At 46.9% G+C, this 19,317-nt stretch overlaps 1 pseudogene; it reads right to left on the reverse strand.

The window, feature by feature from the left end:
* Window positions 1–2,484: 2,484 nt before the first annotated feature.
* Window positions 2,485–11,850, reverse strand: LOC131814450 (histo-blood group ABO system transferase 2-like; annotated as a pseudogene).
* Between the last annotated feature and the right edge of the window lie 7,467 nt (window positions 11,851–19,317).

The following is a 19,317-nucleotide window of genomic DNA, read 5'->3' on the forward strand; positions in this document are numbered from 1 at the left end:
CGGGTAGCAGTTCAGCTTGGGATGATGAAGAAGTGGCGGTGATGGATGGTGGTGGTGGGTGCAGAACAGTGAGTGTATTTATTGCCACTGAATTAGACCCTGAAACATACTTAACAGTATCTGTTGTATGTCAATTACACCGCAATAGGAAAGAAGTGAGTCAGGGGGACGGGATAAGTCAGGAGAATGGGCCATCACAAGTCCCAGGAGGGCAGGGACCCTGTATCTTCATTCTCACTCTCATGCTCTGCACTTTGTTGGTGACTGAGCTCACAGTTGGCACTCAGTGAATGCTTGCTGAGACATAGTGCATGGAGATGAGGGCACAAGTGCAGACCTACCAGTAGGCACTGAGGAATCCCAATGGGATGTGCATCCAGACTGAGTGAGTGCCCACATTTCACAAACACCAGCACAGAAATAGCCATTTAAAACCAAGGCAGGTGACTATAAGCTGTATTACAAAGCAGTGGTCATCAAGACAGTATGGTACCGGCACAAAAACAGACACATAGATCAGTGGAACAGAATAGAGAGCCCAGAAATAGACCCTCAACTCTATGGTCAACTAATCTTTGACAAAGCAGGAAAGAACATCCAGTGGAAAAAAGACAGTCTCTTCAATAAATGGTGCCAGGAACACAGGACAGTCACAGGCAGAAGAATGAAGCTGGACCATTTCCTTATATGATACACAAAAATAGACTCCAAATGGATGAAAGACCTCAAGGTGAGAAAGGAATTCATCCAAATCCTTGAGGAGAACACAGGTAGCAACCTCCTTGATCTCAGCCACAGCAATTTCTTGCTAGACACATCTCCAAAGGCAAGGGAAGCAAGGGCAAAAATGAACTGGTGGGACTTCATTAAGATAGAAATCTTTTGCAGAGAAAAGTAAACAGTCAACAAAACCAAAAGATAACTGACAGAATAAGAGAAGATATTTGCAATAATATATCAGATAAAGGGCTAGTATCCAAAATCTAGAAATAACTTATCAAACTCAACACCCACAGAACAAATAATCCAATCAAGAAATAAGCAGAAGTCATGAACAGACATTTCTCCAAAGAAGACATCCAAATGGCCAAAAGACACATAAAAAAATGCTCAACATCCCTCAACATGAGGGAAATGCAAATCAAAACTATAATAAATACCACCTTCCAGCAGTTAGAATGACTAAAATTAACAAGACAGGAAACAACACGTGTTGGCGAGTTTGTGGAGAAAAGGGAACCTTCTTACCCTGTTGGTGGGAATGCAAGCTGGTGCAACCATTCTGGAAAACAGCATGGAGGTTCCTCAAAAAGTTAAAAATGGAGCTGCCCTATGACCCAGCAATTGCACTACTGGGTATTTACCCCAATGATACAGATGTAGTGAAAAGAAGGCCCACTTGCACCCCAATGTTCATAGCAGCAATGGCCACAAGAGCAAAATTGTGGAAAGAGCCTAGATGCCCTTCAACAGAAGAATGGATAAAAAAGATGTGGTTCATATATACGATGGAGTATTACTCAGCCATCAGAAAGGATGAATACCCATCATTTGCATCGACATGGATGGAACTGGAGGAGATTATGTTGAGTGAAGTAAGTCAAGCAGAGAAAGTCAATTATCCTATGGTTTCACTCATATGTGGAACATAAGGTATAGAGCAGAGGACCACAGGGGAAGGGAGGGAAAACTGAATGGGAAGAAATCAGAGAAGGAGACAAACCATGAGAGACTCTGGACTCTGGGAACCAAACTGAAGGTTACAGAAGGGAGGGCGTGGGGTGATGGGGTAGCTGGGTGACAGGTATTAAGGAGAGCACATGTTATGATGAGCACTGGGTTTTATACACAACTAATGAATCACTGAGCACTACATTAAAATCTACTGATGTACTATATGTTGACTAATGAATTTAAACTATAAAAATTAAATTAATTCAAAAAATAAAAAATAAAACCAAGGCAGAAACCATACATAACCCAGAGGACTTTGTGCTCCTGGAGGCTGAGCTACTGGTCATGGCCAAGGCCTCTGGTGATCAGGACACTAGAGGTCTGAGAAGGGGCTCGGCACATCCCTGTCTCTGAAGCCCCATGGCCATGGCAAGATGCAGGAACTGGGAGGGAAGACCTGGCCAGAGGCCATCATGGCTCCACAGCTGCTGCAGGACCCCACCCAGCCCCACCAGGCGATGTCTGTCTAGAACCAGGAAGAAAACCTTTTCCCTCAATTGTTCTTTTTAGAGATGGTTTCTCAGCATTGACACAGAAAAATGCCTGACATAAAACTGGAGCCGTTCACAGCTGCAATTGACCCGGAAGTTATCAGAATGTAGTGACCACAAAGAGAGGATCTTGTGTCCCCAGGCAAGCCTACTGTGTGTGGGTGTAGCTGGGGGCCCTGGACATGCCTGTGTGGGCAGTGCTGGGCTCTGCAGTCTCCCTTGAGGGGACAGAAGTAGGAACTTGCTCTGACAGCTCTGCTCAGGACAGCACCCCCTGATGGAGATGGGACAGCCCCCATGCGTCCCAGATGTCCTGGTGATTCTTGGGCATTGTCACAAATCTCAGCTTCTTCATGAAGCGGGGCAGGGCAGCCCAGCCACCATGGGTCCCACAGGTCCTCCAGGGGATAGCCCAGGAGCCACAGGTCCCAAAGATCCTCCTGGGACAGCCCCTCATGAGTCCTGGATGTCCTGGTGATTCTTGAGCATGGCCATGAATCTCAGCTTCTTCATGAAGGGTAGGGGGAGGGCAGCCCAACCACCACAGGTCACACAGGTCCTCCGGCAATAGCACCTTGGTGGGCTTGTGGTCCAGCAGGTACCTGTTTAAGTGGCTCTCATCACACCACACAACCTTGATCCCATTGGCCAGGTTGGCCCCCATCACCTGATGATAAGCCAAGGTCAGTCAGTGAACCTCCACCACTAACCCCCCAGAAAAGTCCCCCACGTAGTAAATGTCGCCCTGGTCCCTGGGTGTGGGCCCAGGACTATAGCCGGCACTGGTAGCTGAAATCTTCATGGGCCACCCAGTAGAAACTGGGGTGCAGGGTGCAAAGTGGGAGGACAGGATTTCCATACCCACATGATCCAGAACTTGGTGTCCACATCTGCACACACCAGGTCTTCCACTCATGGAGGAAGCGCTGCTCACAAAAGCAGCTGACCATTGCCATGAGCTGCATGGACACATCCTGCCAGTGCGGGGTGCTGGGGACCTCGAGGACCACCACCCTCCAGCCCTCCCAGGGTGGGGGGGTGGGGCACACAGGCCCGGCAGCCCACTGGTCAGTGATGACCTCGTAGGTGACCTTGTGTCCGACCATGATGGGCTTCTGTGCCCTCTGCAGGAACATCTCCAGGAAGACCACCTATCTACAGGGATGAGGGACAAGGTGGGAAGAAGGTCAGTGTCAGAGGCTGGTAGCAGGACCCCAAAGCTGGGGCCCATGGATGTGTGAACCTTCTTCAAGGGGGCAGGCCTTCTTTAAGCAACAGTCACTCTCCCAGCTTGTCCTAAGCAAGTGTGCTCGTGAGCCCTCCCTACCTTCTGCTCCCAGAGATGGGGGCCATCAGCACCCCATCATACATAGGGGAGTCTGAGGCTTCAGAGGTGGGAAACCAACCCCACAGTCAGCATGCTGGAGCCAGGAATGCTCCCTTGTGCTGAACTCCCAGGCAAACCCTGCAGATGCCCTCCCCTGGCCGACCCCCTGCAGGTCCTGTCCCCACCTGCCAGGAGTGGAGCACTTTGGGGCACAGCCCTCCTCTCTGTGGCCTGCAGACTGGCTAGAATCAGCATCATTGGCCTCCTCCCCACTTTGCCTTGGGTGGGCTGTCGCTGGCCCCCACAGAGCTGTCTCCACCCCCATAGGGTCTTCTCGTGAAGGCTACTAGGGTCCATCAGTCAACCACTCTATTCCTAGGAACGGTCACCCTCGAACTCCCCCAGATCAGGTCCAGCCCGTGGGCAGGGAAGATGAAAGAGGACCGCTGGAAGCAGAGGGGGCTTGTTTAGGTCCCAGACGTGAATCCAAGAGTGTAAGCTTCCGGGTCCCTGGCCCCCCAGAAGCTGGAAGTCTTGTCTCTCTGAGGGGACTGTCACCAAGGGTGGTGAGCCCCTCTGAGACTGATTTTTTTTAAGGTTTTATTTATTGATTTGTCAGAGAGAGAGAGACAGCTAGAGAGGGAACACAAGCAGGGCAAATGGGAGAGGGAGAAGCATGTGCCCTGCTGAGCAGGGAGCCCAACATGGTGGGGTTTGATCCTAGGACCCCAGGATCACGACCTGAGCTGAAGGCAGATGCTTAATGACTGAGCCACCCAGGCATCCTGAGATTGATTTTTTCACACAGGCACTAAGGCTACTTCCCTGTGCACGCCCCATACCTGGCAGCTTAGTAAATCACTCACACAGGGAAAGGGGGCACTACATTTAAATAGGCAACAAGGTCACAAACACCCAGCAGACATGAGTCAGGTCACCAAAGGGCAAGTCCAGGTCCAGCCAACGGGGGACCAAGCCAGACATGAAGCAGGGGGAGAAAAGAATGCTCCTGGCAGAGAGAATGTGAAGGCTTGGAGTCAGGCCCGAGGCACATGTGGGATGACCAGACACCTGGTAGGCCCACAGGGGTGGGGGGGGGTATATGGCGGGAGAGGTGAGGCTGGAGGGGATGGGCAGCTGGGGAGTGGATCACAGAGAGGCTCAAAGGTTGTGTTCTGAAAAGATCACTCTGCTGGTTACCGGAGGAGAATGGGCTCTGTACAGTGGGGGACAGGGAGACCCTAATCCTAACCCCACCCTAACCCTAATCAAACATCATGCTCAGTTTTGAGGACTGACAGCTCTACTCTGAAATCACAAACAAGTCCCTCATTCTAGCTTTCACTCCTTGCTCAGTATTGTACTGAAAGTTCTACCCAGAATAAGAAGGCAAGACATAAGCAAACCGCATGTGAAAGGAAACAGTAGAATAAGGGCTATTCAGAGACCCAGCGATGGCATCATCTTCTACAGAGAACTTCCTGCAGAATCAACAAAACATGATGACAGCCAGTTCCCTGATTCTGCAAAGTTACAGGACAAAATCTCTATACACAAAAATATCTCTTATTTGTATACACTAGCAATGAATCATCCAAAAGGGAATTTAGGAAAACACTTCCATTTTGGGGAACATCCACATTGACAAACTACTTAGGAATAGATGTAATCAAGGTGTACATCTTGTACACCAAAAATTACAAAACATTGCTGAAAGAAAGGGAAACCTAAATAAATCTGAGGACACCCCATGGTGATGAAAAGACATACTATTGATAAGATGGCAACAGTACTCAATGCAATGTGGAAATTCAATGTGTTCCCAAGAAATTTCACAAAGCCCTTTGGGAAGAAATGCACAAGTTAATCATAATAATCATATGGAATTTTAAGGGACCACAAGATAACCCAAAACCATCCTGAAAAAGGAAATCAAATGTGAAAGGTCATACTTCCAAAGTTCAAATCTTAATACAAAGCACTAGTAAATAAATAAATTTATTTAATTAATAAATAAATAAAACATTGTGACAAAGTTTTATCATAAAGGTACGCTTACACTCTGAAAACAAATACAATATATGTTAATTAATTGAATTTTAATTTTAAAAAGTTTAAATAAATAACATAAAATAAAATTTTAAAATATGCATACAGATCAGTGGGATTTAACTGACAGCCCAGAAATAAACCCCTTGATCTATGGTCCACTGAATTTTGACAGGGTGGACAGCATTACACTCGGGGGACAGAATGGTCTTTTCAACAAAGCGTGCTAAACAATTGGCCATCCATGTACAAAGGAATGGAACTGGACCCTTACCTCACAGCACATATCAACATTAATTCAAAATAAATTAAAGTCTTACATGTAAGAGGTAAAGTTATAAACTCAAGAAGAAACAAATGGGGATAAATCTCCATAAACTTGGATTTAGCAATGCTTTCATATCTGACACCACAGCATAAGAAGGGAAAGGAAAAAAAATAGATAATATAATATCCTCAAAATTAAAAATCTGGGGGCACCTGGGTGGCTCAGTTGGTTAAGCAACTGCCTTTAGCTCAAGCCATGATCCCAGAGTCCCAGGACCAAGTCCCACATCGGGATCCCACCTACAGGAGTCTGCTTCTTCCTCTGACCTTCTCCCCTCTCACACTCTCTCTCACTGTCTCTTTCTCAAAAATAAATAAAAAAATTTAAAATTTTTTTATTTTAAAAAAAATTTAAAAAAAATTTTTTTAAGATTTTTAAAAATCTGTCCTGGGCACCTGGGTGTCTCAGTTGGTTAACCATCTCACTCTTAATTTTGGCTCAGATAATGATCTCAGGGTTGTGAGATCGAGCCCCAAGTCAGGCTCCACACTGAGTGTGGGCCCTGCTTAAGATTCTCTTTCCTTCTCCCTCTGCCCCTGTCCACTCGCACACTCTCTCTCACTCACTATTTAAAAAGAAATGTAAAATTTAAAAAATCCATGTGCATCAGAAGACAACTATCCAGAAAGTGAAAAGACAGCCCACAGAATGGAAGGAAATATCTGTACATTATTTATCTAATAAGAGGCTGTTGCCCAGAATATGTAAAGAGATTTTACAACTCCTCAACAAAAAGACAACCCCATTTTTAAAATGGACAAAGGACTTGTCTAGATCCTTCTCCAGAGAAATCATACAAATGGTGAATAGCACATGAATAGATGTTAAACATCATTAGTCTTTATGGAAATGAAGTTTTAAACGAGTTACATGTCCTTTTACACAAGTAGAATCACTAAGATCAAGAAAACTAAAAATAACAAAAGATCTTGAGAAACTGAAACCCTTAAACCTTGCTTGTGAAAAATGGTGCAGTCTTCTTGTAAAATAATTCGGCATTTACTCAAATAGATCAAAGCAGAATTACCATATGGTTCAACAATTGTGCTCCTAGATATATATCCCCCAAATTGAAAAAACTGGTTCAAACAAACAAACAGAAATGTACAGGAACATTCCTAGCAGCAGTGTTCACAAGAGGCAAAACCCAGAAACTATGCAAATGTCCATCCACGGGGAAAAGAATAAACAAAATGAGGTAGATCCGTAAATGGCCATCTCGTTCTGCCCTATGAAGGAATGAAATAAAATGGTTCATTTGTGGGGGAAAAATATGGTGCTTCCTTAAAATACTAAACACAGAATTCCACTGCAGCCTATATGTCCCCCAAAATTGAAAGTAGAAGGACCCTTATTCAGAGCAGCATTTCTCACAATAGCCAAAAGGTGGAAAGAACCCAATTGTCTACTGACAGATGAACGGATACACAAAATGTGGTTTATGCACATGGAACACGATTCAGCCTTAAAAATGAAGGGAGTTCTGACACAGATTGAACCTGGAAGTCATTATGCTGAGTGAAATCAGCCAGTCGTGGAAGGACAGATACTGTATGATTCCACTTGGGTGACGCGTCTGGGACACAAAGTTGGATGTGGCTGCAGGGGGCCGCAGGGAAAGGACAATGGGGAGTTGGTGTTTCATGTGTACTGGCTCCCTTGGGGAGAATGAAAAAGTTCTGGAGGATGATGTACAACCATGGAAACTCAGCTAAGGCCAGAGTACTGTGTACCTGAAGTGTTTTAGGGGTCAATGTTCTTAGGTTCAGTCACCGTGAAAAAGTGAATGAAGGACTGATACATGTCACAACGTGGACGGACACTGAAAACTGCCCCAGTGACATAAGCCATATAGAATTCCACTCAGACTGGAGCTGTCTATGCTCCTTAAGTCTATCAAGGTTACCCAAATAAGGGAAAGTCCTGGCAGAAGTTCCAGGATGAATGGATGAATGGAGAAGACATCTCAGACTGACTGGCCGGTGGTGACAGCTGATGTGGGCCTGTGGTCTGGCCTCAAATGTGGGAACCATCATGATTTCCTCACTTGGGGTTACCTGGTGGTTCCGTGGGACAGCATCCCTGTTTGGGGTAAAATGCACTGAAGTAGCCCATGTGACATGGAAAATGTGGTAAAGAAATGACAGCTGGGGGGTCTGAGTGTGGAGATACAGCGTATTCGTGCAGCTGTGAGAAGTTACAGCAGATTTGAAATCACCGCAGAGTAAATGACTCTTTCAAACATCCCTGTTAGCACAAGGTTACAGAATCAGAGAGGACGTCTGACTTTGGGGTAGAGGCCAAGCCCTCCCAGATCCGGTTCACCCACCATGGAGAGGCCACTCACCCTTGGAGGAGGCCACATGTTAGCAGGAGACTGGTGGGAGGATTAAATCAGGCGCCCCCATCCCTCCGGGGAAGTAGAAGCAGTGGGATTTGGAATTCCAGTTCTCCACACGCTCCACCACAAGCTGGTTAGAGCTGTGCAAATGCAGGAAGGGAAGCCTCACTAAAGTGGACTTGGGACCCCAGATGGGGAGGCTGGAAGGGGGCCCCAGGCACTCAGTGCCCATTGCAGACCCCACATTACAATCCCCCACGGGAGAGACTAATCCATTCCAGGCCCTGCAGGGGAAGCGGGAGGGTCCATCTCCTATAAGAAATCACCATCCCTACAGCTCAACCTGTGAGAATCTTCCATCACCTTGAGCCCCTGCCTTTCTCCAGGGGACTTTCCTTCCAAGCAACCCTCCCAACTTCTTCCTCCTCCTCCACGAAATAGTGGTCCCCTCCTTTGTTTCTTGCACTTGCCTGTGATGTGACCGTAGCTTGCTCAGCCCAGATTGCCATTCTCTGCTCTTCCCCAATAAACCCATTTTACTGGTCAAATAACTGGGCGTTTGAGTTTAAGGTGAACAGAACTAATAAACTCAAGAAACTTGCAAGGAACAAAATCAATACACACAAATCAATTGCATTCCTATGTGCTCGGAGGGAACCACCAGAGCGAGGCTATGGAGAACAATCTCATTTACAATTGCATCCAAAGGAACAAGACAGCTAGGAGTCCCCTGAACCAAGAAGGGGACTGATCTGTCCACTGACAGCTGTGACACACTGATGACAGACATGGAGGGAGACCCAGGGAGACCGGAAAACACTCTGTGCTCAGGGAAGAACCAACACTGGGAAAATACCTACTCTCCCCAAAGCTGTCTAGAGTCTTCATTGTTGATCCCGAACTTCCAGGCACCGGAACAACCCTGAAATGGGTGTGGACGCGGAAGAACCCTGCAGGGCCGAGGCGTGGAGAGCATGAGCACCAAGCCCCGCAGCCGCTCCCTGACTGCAGACTGAGGAGCCCCAGGAACCAAATCTGTGTCCGCACAAACACAGACCTGGGACCCAAAGCACGCATCCAAGTCCAGAAAGGGGAGACGCCGCACACAGCACCACGGGAGGCCACGTCACCACACGCAGAACCACGGAAGCCCCAGTGTCTACACAGCGCACCCTTCCTCCATGGGGTCCTGAGAACACGCTCCCCTCACCAGTCTTCACCTTCTCCTCCAGAGGCCAGTCCTGAAGGGGCTAAACTCCCGTCAGTGTGCATGCGGCCCCACATCCTTCACAGCCGGTCCTGTCAGTGTGGGTGTGGACCCACATTTTCCCCAGCTTGTCCTGGTAGCGTGGGAGCCCCACATCCTCCAGAAGTCTCCAGAGCAGGTCCTGAGGAGGCCGGGCTCCTGTCCCAGCTGCAGCTGCACAGGCCCCGCTCAGGACGCGAGCTGGGGTGTCATGCGCCCTCTGCAGGCAGGGGAGGCCTGTGCAGGACGAGGGGAGCTCATCCTTCAGTGGAAGCACCTGCTCCTTCCCCATGGTCCAGCTGATGCCATTTCATTCTGGAAATTCAAGCAGCATGGAGCCCAATATTCCCCGACTTCTCCAAAATTAGGTAAGGAACAATGAATTTGAAACAATACGGAATGACAACAGTCCCTGACCCAAAATGTGGCACCAAATATGACCCTGGCCCTGATGTGGACACACACTCTGACCTCCGCTTGCTCTCAAGTTTGGCCCTAGCCCCTAACACAAACAGTGTTCACAAGAATCAAAAGGTAGAAACTGCAGATACCCATCAGTGGCGAATGCATATGCAAAGAGTGGTAAAGGTTTTGAATTTGGGTTCAGGTTCAGGTTTCAATCAAAGTTCTGGATCAGACTTTGGGTTTAGGGTCAGGGTGAGGATTTACAGTGAGGGGCAAGGGAACAGTTAGAGTTAAGGGCTTTAGGCTTATGATTTAGAGTTTAAGACTCAGGCTTCTGGGATAAAGTTCAAGGTCAAATTTGGGGTTTGGGTTCAGGGTTCATAACTCAGAGTTCTGGTTTAGGGTTTGGCTTCGTGGTTCAGGGCATGGATCCAGGGCTCAGGTTCAGAGTCCAAGCTTCAGGTTTAATTTCAGGCTTGGGATTCAGGGTTCCAGTTTGGGTTTTAAGGTCAGGAGCATTCAAGTTAGGAGTTAAGGTTAGGTTTAGGGATGACACATTTTCTTCAGTTGTCATCATGGACACAAAATTTCTATCTGAAGTTTCTAAATCTGAAATGTGTTTCGTCTGGGTGTCAGGAGCTAGTTTAGAATTTAAGATCTCAGTAACTCCCTGTCGACAGCATTCTGATCCTAGGGTCTCCCAGTTACCCACAATTCACTTTTGTCTTGGCTCCAAACAAACCCTTGGCAGAGAAGGAGAAGACGCTGTCGAAGTTGGGATGGCTTCACAATGGTAGAGGTGTGAAACCAAATATTGCAGAACTGTTCATGGAAAATGAAACAGGAGACAAATAACTGGTCAACTCCTGATCCTTCCAAAATAAGAAAGACCAAGTTTCCAATAGAATCTGGAATAGTGTTCCCTAGTAAGGCATATGGTACTCTTTACCAGTACCAAAAGAGGGCCCCCTCCCCTGGCTTAAACTAAGAATCTCAGCAGGATACTTCTTACTTTGTATCAAAAATAAAATTTTACTATTGGCTGTTGCAGTGTACAGCTTGTGGAAGCACTGACAACATTTTCTTTTCTCAAATCCTCATCAACACAGGGTTAAAATGCAAGCAACATTGTAATGCACTGCTCATTGGAATACCAAGTACAAGGAGCGCTATTAGAAGTAACAAAAAAGTATCTAATATGAAACTCAGAAAAAGCACCCTTTATGGGTACATAATGGGGATCCCTAACCATAAGATCTAACCTCTCATCCTATGGAATTCACCCATAAAAGTTATCAATAGCAATAGCCTGCTGACCACTGGAACCACCTCACCATTGATCTCTAGGCTTGTAATACACACTCCAAGCGCTAGAGACACACTTGTCAGCAGCAGAACACGACTTGCCCACTCCTGGTGGACCAACTTTTACAGTGAAGCCAAAACCCCCCCTCCTTGGAAATCCCAGCCACTAGGACACAGTCACAGAAACCACACCCAGAACAATAAAGGACAGCCATCTCTTGAAGCGGTTGCTGCAGATCGCCCCCACTCCCACAAAGTAGCTGTACAGCGGCCTCCGCGGCTGTCCTCTTCCCGGGATTGCACAGGGCACCGCATTCTCCCAATGTTCCACCCTCAGAAGAAAACCGTGACTGTCCTCGTCAGTCCTGTGTGCAGGCTCACCGTGAGCCCTGCGAAAGCAGACACCTTCTTGAGGGCACTCAGCCTCTCATGCCTATCCTAGCAGATGGAGGGTGCTGCTCTCCTAAACTTCCATATCAACTAGAGTACACTTGAAATGAGTCTCGCCATACTCCATGCAAAAGGCATATTCTTTATCTGCAAAATGATGGACGGTGTAATACCGTGGATTCCCCGCACCTTCTTGAAGCTAGGTAAGTTGGAGCTACAGCTGGCCAGAGCCATTATCCCCAATTCCCTACACACACACCCCTTTCCCTTGTGTACTCCAGACCAGTTTCCATCTGCCTTGCTCATTCTCAGCCATTGTCTCTGCAGAGCAGTACAGTAGTACCGAGGTGCTGAGACTGAGGTGCTAGGTGCTAAGCAAGCACCTTGGACCCACTTACTATCAGAAATTAATATTTATTTTGTTAACAGATGCATCCCAGATCTTGCCACCACGGAATTAGAAAAGTCATTACTACAGAGGTCCTAACAACCAGTCAGTCTCCATGGCTTCACTCCCTAGCTCCAGGGATTAGCTCATCCATGGGCATGTGACCTGGCCCCAGCCAATGAGGTGGCAGGAACCTTGGGTCCCAGCCTGCAGAGCCAAGCATGGGGTGGACCCCCCAGGCCAGGGGCTTTTCCATCATGACTGCAGAAGAGGCTCGGCCAGGACTTTACCAGTGCCACAGAGGGCCCATGAAGCCAGGTGCTCCATAACATTGCTGATGGCTGAATTGGACTCATCCTAAAGCCCACACTTGCTAGATCCTCTGCTTACTCATGAGAACCCTACATGTGCTCATGGTCTTGGCCTGAACAAGATACACCCACCAGGCAATGGGGACATAGTCAGCCAAACAATACATACATGGAATTCAACCATAGACAACCTGTTGTGGGAAGCTCAAGGCCTGCAGAGAAAGGCAGGGGAATTCCTGAGGCCTTAATTATTGGCCAATCTCACTATCATCTTTTTTTTTTTTCCTTTCAGGTGGAGGGGCCAGGGTCAGGCCGGATAGATCCCAGTGTGCTCCCACTCTGCCACTGGAAAAGAAGAGCCCTCTCCCCCATCATCCCTCATGTTGCACATCTGGGGTGTGGGAAACTAGCACCCATGGGCCAAATGGGACTGCCCCTTGTCTTCTGTCAATCAAGTGCAGCTGGAACACTAGTTACGGATGGTCTGTGGCTGCTTTCAAGCCACAGTGTAAGAGTGGTGACCTGGTCAGAGAGACCACATGGACTGCAACACCTAACAGAAAATCTTTACCGAAGCCTTTACAGAAAAGTGTGCTGATCCCTGGTCTCAAAGATCCTAGGATCATGTCACTTCCTTGAGTAGAACATAGTGCTTCTGGGTCAAATCTAGTTTCCTCACCCCCAGAGGCAAGGACTTCCAAAGCCAGAACTCCATCTCCATCCTCCTCTACTGACACCTTGAATGGCACGTCCACGTGTCTGCAGCGCAACGGGGATTCACTGTCGTTTACAGGGTAGTGAAGCTCAGAGATGGAGGTGTAAGTATGAACTTGTGAGTGTGAGCGTGTGTTTCCTCTTTGTTAGCCGCAGTGTGCAAGGAGAATACAGTACAGTAGTATGCTTTCTGTCCCACAGGAACGTCCACACAGTGGTTCCATAATGATCTCAGAAGGAAGCCCCCTTCATAGAACAAACTTCATCAGGAAGGACTCCCAAACCGCTTGTCCTGGGTACTAGGTTCCAGGGAGGCTAGGAGCACACGGAGGGACAGAGACTCCTCCGCCCATCAGAGTTTTGAAGGATGCCTGCTTGTCCAGGACAAAAGATCCCCAAACCATTCATCCACCTGTCATCCATCCAGGCATCTGTGAGAGAGATCTACTCCAAGCAGAAAGGAGGATTGAGAGGCAACAAATGAAAGCCTTGTGTGGCAAGTGCCATGACAGAGGACACTCAGGAGGACTGGGGATATGTAGAGTTGGCCAGACCGGGAGGCAGGGGGAACAGGGGTGCTCCAGGAGGGTGTCACAGTTCTTCCCTTCTGTGGCTACATGTGTAAGGGTGACCAGTGTCAGCTCAGAGAAATGACAGGGCAGGCAAGGGGCAGTGTCCCTAAACTCTCTTCCAAAAGGCAGAAGTTCAGTAACGAGATTTCTTTCAGTACAATTTCATTTCACACGTATCTATGAGTCCCTAAAGCTGATGGTTTAGAACACGAAGTACATAGTTTGCCATTGCTTTCAAGCCTGAGGTGCTGGGGGCAGAGCACACTGGATATTACTTTTTGTTACTTTCAGAGTATGATGACTTTTCCCACCTTTTCCCACAGGGAACAAAGACAACACAGATCTATGCTTTGAAATGTCAACAGATATCTGCAAACCCAAGTTCTCACAGGAGCTAAAGTGTCAGGACCAGGATAACAGAAAGGGAGGCAGATAAGCAAGGAACCAAAAGAACACATCAGGTGCATGGGAGCTGGCCCACTTCTCTGTCAGAAGCAAGCCAGGCCTGATGGGAGGGAGTCCCACCTGCACCTGGTCGGTCTGTTTGCTGCCCTGGAGCAGAGCAGAGGATGTGCAGAGCTGGGTGTGGGTGTCCGGGGAGAGATGGGCAGCCGGCCACAGCTGCTACCCGCCAAGTACCTGTAGGACCAGCTCCTGGTCCTCAGCTAAGATGAAACAATAATTATGTTTAGTTGCCTATTTCCCAGGATAGGTAATGTGCTCAATGCTTTCGTGACTATATCCTCTCCCATTTTATTTAAAAACACTTTAGGCAGGTAAGATGGACGTACAAAAAGCTGTTCACAGTTGATGTATGCAACTTGACCCTGACCCTAACCCTAATATCTAGTTAAGATATACTCGATTTAGAATATCGCTCATAAAGTAGAGGATGGTTTTTAGGAGCTGTGGAATTCAGGGACCAAGCTTCTATCTTACTCTCACTTGAATCTGCTAAGTTGGAACACATTGGGCCACGTGCTATTTAGAGAGTGGCCACATGGGGACAACAGTGAGTAAACACTGGCGCAAACCCCACTATAAAGCCAATTCTTCCTTCATCCTGTCAAACCTTGTTCATTCAATATTTGCAGATCATTTTACAGATTATGAAAAACCAAAGTCATTCTTTCAACTTGTTAAAATAGATGTTTTCAAAATCTCGGAGTTGGTGAGCAGAGGAAGGCCCAGGGGCCTGGGAAAAGGCTATTACTATCAACTCTATTCAGGTATACTTAGGAAACAAGGGTGACTTCTATTCCACTTCTTTTCAGGAAGAATTTGTGTCAACTAACAGCCCTGGATCCACACAAAATAGTGTAACTCAGAGGAAACAAAAGGTGAATCAACAGCTTCCAGAAGGAGGGAAGGAGTCATACCCAGGAACCGAGAAGACAGACCATGGAGGCTCTGCTCGGGCTCATTTGCAGTCTGTAAATCCTCTGGAGCTAGAATGTCCCCAAGTGCCCCTGGGAGTCGTGGGTCAGGCAGAGAGCACACCCTGATGCTGCACTGCTGGAACCCATGACAAGCCTCCTGGTCTCTTCCTCCATGAGACACCCTCTACCCCCTTCGACTTCAACCTGCTTCTTGGAACTCCCATTCCCCTTTCTGACCCCATCACTCACTTTTCCCATCACTGCCATCGTATAGAGTCCATTTAACTACTTACTCTTCTGTCATTTAAACGGTTTTTGGGTCATGTTTGCTGTGCAATGATACTTTGTATCGTCTACCCTGATGTAGAATGACCTGTCGCATGGCATGACTTCACTGTGGACTCCGAGTGCCTTCACAGTGTCACGGGGCTAATGTCCTGGGCAAGGTCCTCACTAAGCCAGCTCGGTGGTTGCAGTGAAGACCTGAGCCAGGCACTGCTATTTGTGTGCAAGTAAGGCAGCCCAGCCAAAACTTTGGTTTGGGTTCAGAATTGCTCATGGCCCCTCAGCCACATCAGATGGCCTGGGGCACATCCTGAAGACACTTGCTAGTCCATTGTTGCAGGAGAATTTCCATGGAATGGCCATTGTGTCCAATGAGGGAACTCCATAGGAATAGGGAGGATGGGGGTCAGAACTCCTGAGATAGAATCCATCTTGGAGACTGCCCAGAATTTCCTAGGAGTTCATTCCATAGTCTTGAATGAATCAATTAATCTAAAAATGTTTCCTAATTTTAGAAATGATGAGCCTAATGCTCTGAGAAACGGTCTTTCCTAAGTTGTGTTGGAAATCAGTGAAAGAGACAAGCTGAGATGAGGGATGGCCTCCAGCAGGATCCCCCAGAGTGACTTTAGCTAGAGCTGCAGTCACCCATTTATCTTTCCTAAACTCCTGGACTCTCGTGGGACTCTTCATGGGACATATTCTGGGAACAAAGGTCATGTCAGTGCCACAGAAACCTCTGATACTGGTTGTGATGTCAATGGAGTCAGTCCTAAGCCATAGGCCATCTCAGAGTTTGTCTGCAAAGACATGGTTGGTGGGAAACCCACATGCTGACAGAGGGCAGAGGAAGATGGGAAGAGCTAGGGAAAGAGGTGGGGCTCACGTCACATCTGGCCCCGGATGACATGGTGGTGTCCAGCAGAAGCAGTCCCCCAAAGGGCCCCCAGCCCCTTCATAGAACTCACCCCTAAGGTTTGAAGCTGAGCTTCATACATGGGTCCAGAGCGCTCCGGCCAGCTCAGGGAAGCATGACACAGGACATAATAAAGCCACAGCCTTGATAGATTTATATTCATGGAGCAGTAGATTTCTCCAAATATATTCTGAAATGGTAAAAAAAAAAATTCACTGATAAATCATGGATATTTTTGATTAACCAGAAAGTCATACTTATTCAATTAATAAATATTTATGGAGTATCTACTTAGTTCAAATGTATAGCTCTAGCCCCACCTGGGAGCTTGCAAAGAGCATGGGATGGAATCACTGTATCAATGATAGGAAAGAATGCAGACTGAGGGCTAAGAGAACCATCCTATTCAGAGAGGCCCGTTAAAGAAGCCCACTGAGAAGATGCTTTTCGGTCAAGACCAGAAAGATAGAGCAAGAGAATCCATCTGGGAGAAGAGTGACAAAGCAACTCGATTTTTAATTATTTTGACCATAAAACATAAATGTCAAGAATGTCTTTAAGTGTTGCTTTGGGACATTTGGTTCTTCTCTGTAACAATTTGGGTTACATGCTAACTTTTACTCACTGTAAAATACTCTAAGAAAATGTCTTGTTTAAGTATGGACAACTTGTATTAAAAGGCAAATAAATTAGCCCTGGCAAACCCCTAAACCTATCCCTACCTCTATCCCCAACCCTAACCCGTGACCCTAAACTCTGACCCTAAACCTGACTCCAACCCTGACCCTAGGTTGGGCTCAGAGGGGTCTGTCCCCAGAGGCCTGGTGCCAAAGTCTGAGGGACTGGGAACACCTGAGAAATTCTGGAGGACTCTGCCTGCCACCCAGAAGGAAACCATGCCATTTGGAACTCCAGAAATGGTACAGAGCAGGAGAAATTTGCATGCCCAGTGAGGCCACCCCCACATTCAGTGGCCCACTGGACACAGTCCTGGAGCCTGACACTCACCCTGACCCTCAACCCAGACCTCTGGGAGTTTTGCACACAGCTGGCAGATTAAACCTGCCATGATCTTAGACCCTAACCCTAACCCTAGGTTGGTTTTTTAAAGGACCACACCCCGAGACCTGGCTCCACATCCCCAGGGAATGGGGACACCTGAGTGAGGCAGAGGGCTCATCCTACAACAAAGTAAAAAATCATGACTTTTGGAACTCCAGAAAGGATTTAGAGCAGGAGAAATCTGAACAAAATCTTGAACCAATCCCTGCTTATTTATACTTTCATACCAGACTGAATGCAAAGCCTGAGCCTGATACTCTCCTTAACTCTAGCCCTCAATTCAGATGTCCTAGAGGTCTCCATACCTAAGCAGATCACACCTTCCATGCTCTTGGGACTACCCCTATCCTACCCTAAGACATAGGTGAAAACATGAATACACCTTTCGACCAAAAGGACATACAAGCAACCAAAAGACACATGAAAAACTGCTCCACACCACTGGGCATCAGGGAAATACAAATAAAACCACAATGAAATACCGCCTTACAAAAGCTGGCATGGCTAAAATTATCAAGGCAGGGAACAACAAATATTGGTGAGGATGGTCAAAGGGAACACTCTTTCACTGCTGGTGGGAATGCAGGCTCGTACAGCCACTCTGCCAAATGTTATCCAGTTTCTCCAAGAACTTAAAAATAGAGCTACACTATGACCCAGGAATTGCACTACTAGGTATTTACTCCAAAGGTAGAGATTGAGTGAAAAGTAGTGGCATCTCCCCCCCCACCTCCATCTCCCCCCCCACCTCCAATGTTCATTGCAGCAATATCCACTCTAGCCAAACTATGGTGCAGATGTCCATGGACAGAAGAATACATAAAGAAGATGTGGTTCATATTTACAATGGAATATTATTCAGCCATCAGAGAGGATGAAGACTAACCATCACATCCACCTGAATGGAACTGGAGGGTATTATGCTGAGTGAAATAAGTCTATCAGAGAGAGACAGTTGACACATGGGTTCACTCATATGTGAAATGGAAGAAACACCACAGAGGATCACAGGGGAAGGGAGGGGAAACTGAATGGAAAGTCATCAGAGAGGGAGAAAAAAACACGAGAGACTCTTCATTACAGAAACTAACTGAGGATTCCTGGAGGAGAGGTGGATAGGGGATGGGGTAACTGGGTGGTGGGCATTAAGGAAGGCACACGATGTAATGAGCACTGGGTGTTATACCTGATCTATTATTGAATACTATGTCTGAAACTAATGATGTACTATAAGTTGGCTCATTGATTTTAAGTTAAACAAAATGAACTCAAGCGAACACTCCTAAAAATTTGTATGGAACCACCAAAGATACCGAACAGCCAACACAATGTTGAGAAGAGAAACAAAGCTGGAGGAGTTACAATTCCAGATTTGAAATTATACTGCAAAGATGTAGTCATCCTGGGGTACCTGGGTAGCTCAGTGGGTTAAGCCTCTGTCTTCAGCTCAAGTCATGATCTCAGGGTTCTGGGATTGAGCCCCACATCAGGCTCTCTGCTCAGCAGGGAGCCTGCTTCCCCCACTCTCCCTGCCTGCCTCTCTGCCTACTTGTGATTTCTCTGTCAAAGAAATAAATAAAATCTTTAAAAAATAATAATAATTTAAGAAGTTCTCTATTTTAAAAAAGAGAGAGAGAGGTAGTCATCTCTTTTTGTGCCAGTATGGTCCTAGCACAAAAATACACACAGTGACCAAGAGAACAGGATAGAAGATAAGATATAAACCCACAATAGAGTGGCCAATTAATCTTTCACAAAGCAGGCAAGAATATTGAAAAGGAAAAGGACAGTCTCTACAACAAAGGGTGCTGGGAAAACTGGACATCTATGCACAGGAGAATGCAATTACTCTGCTTCCTTACACCATACAGACACATAAATGCAAAACAGTTTTAAGACCTCAATGGAAGACTTGAAACCATAAAAATCCTACAAGAGGTCACAGACAGTACCTTCTTGACATGGACCAAAGCAACATTTTTCTAGACTGTCTCCTGAGGCAAAGGAAATAAAAGCAAAAATAAACTACTGGGACTACATCAAAATAGAAAGTTTCCACATTCCACAAAAAGTT

The sequence above is a fragment of the Mustela lutreola genome, chromosome 14 (genome assembly GCF_030435805.1).
Source record: "Mustela lutreola isolate mMusLut2 chromosome 14, mMusLut2.pri, whole genome shotgun sequence".
NCBI lineage: Eukaryota > Metazoa > Chordata > Mammalia > Carnivora > Mustelidae > Mustela > Mustela lutreola.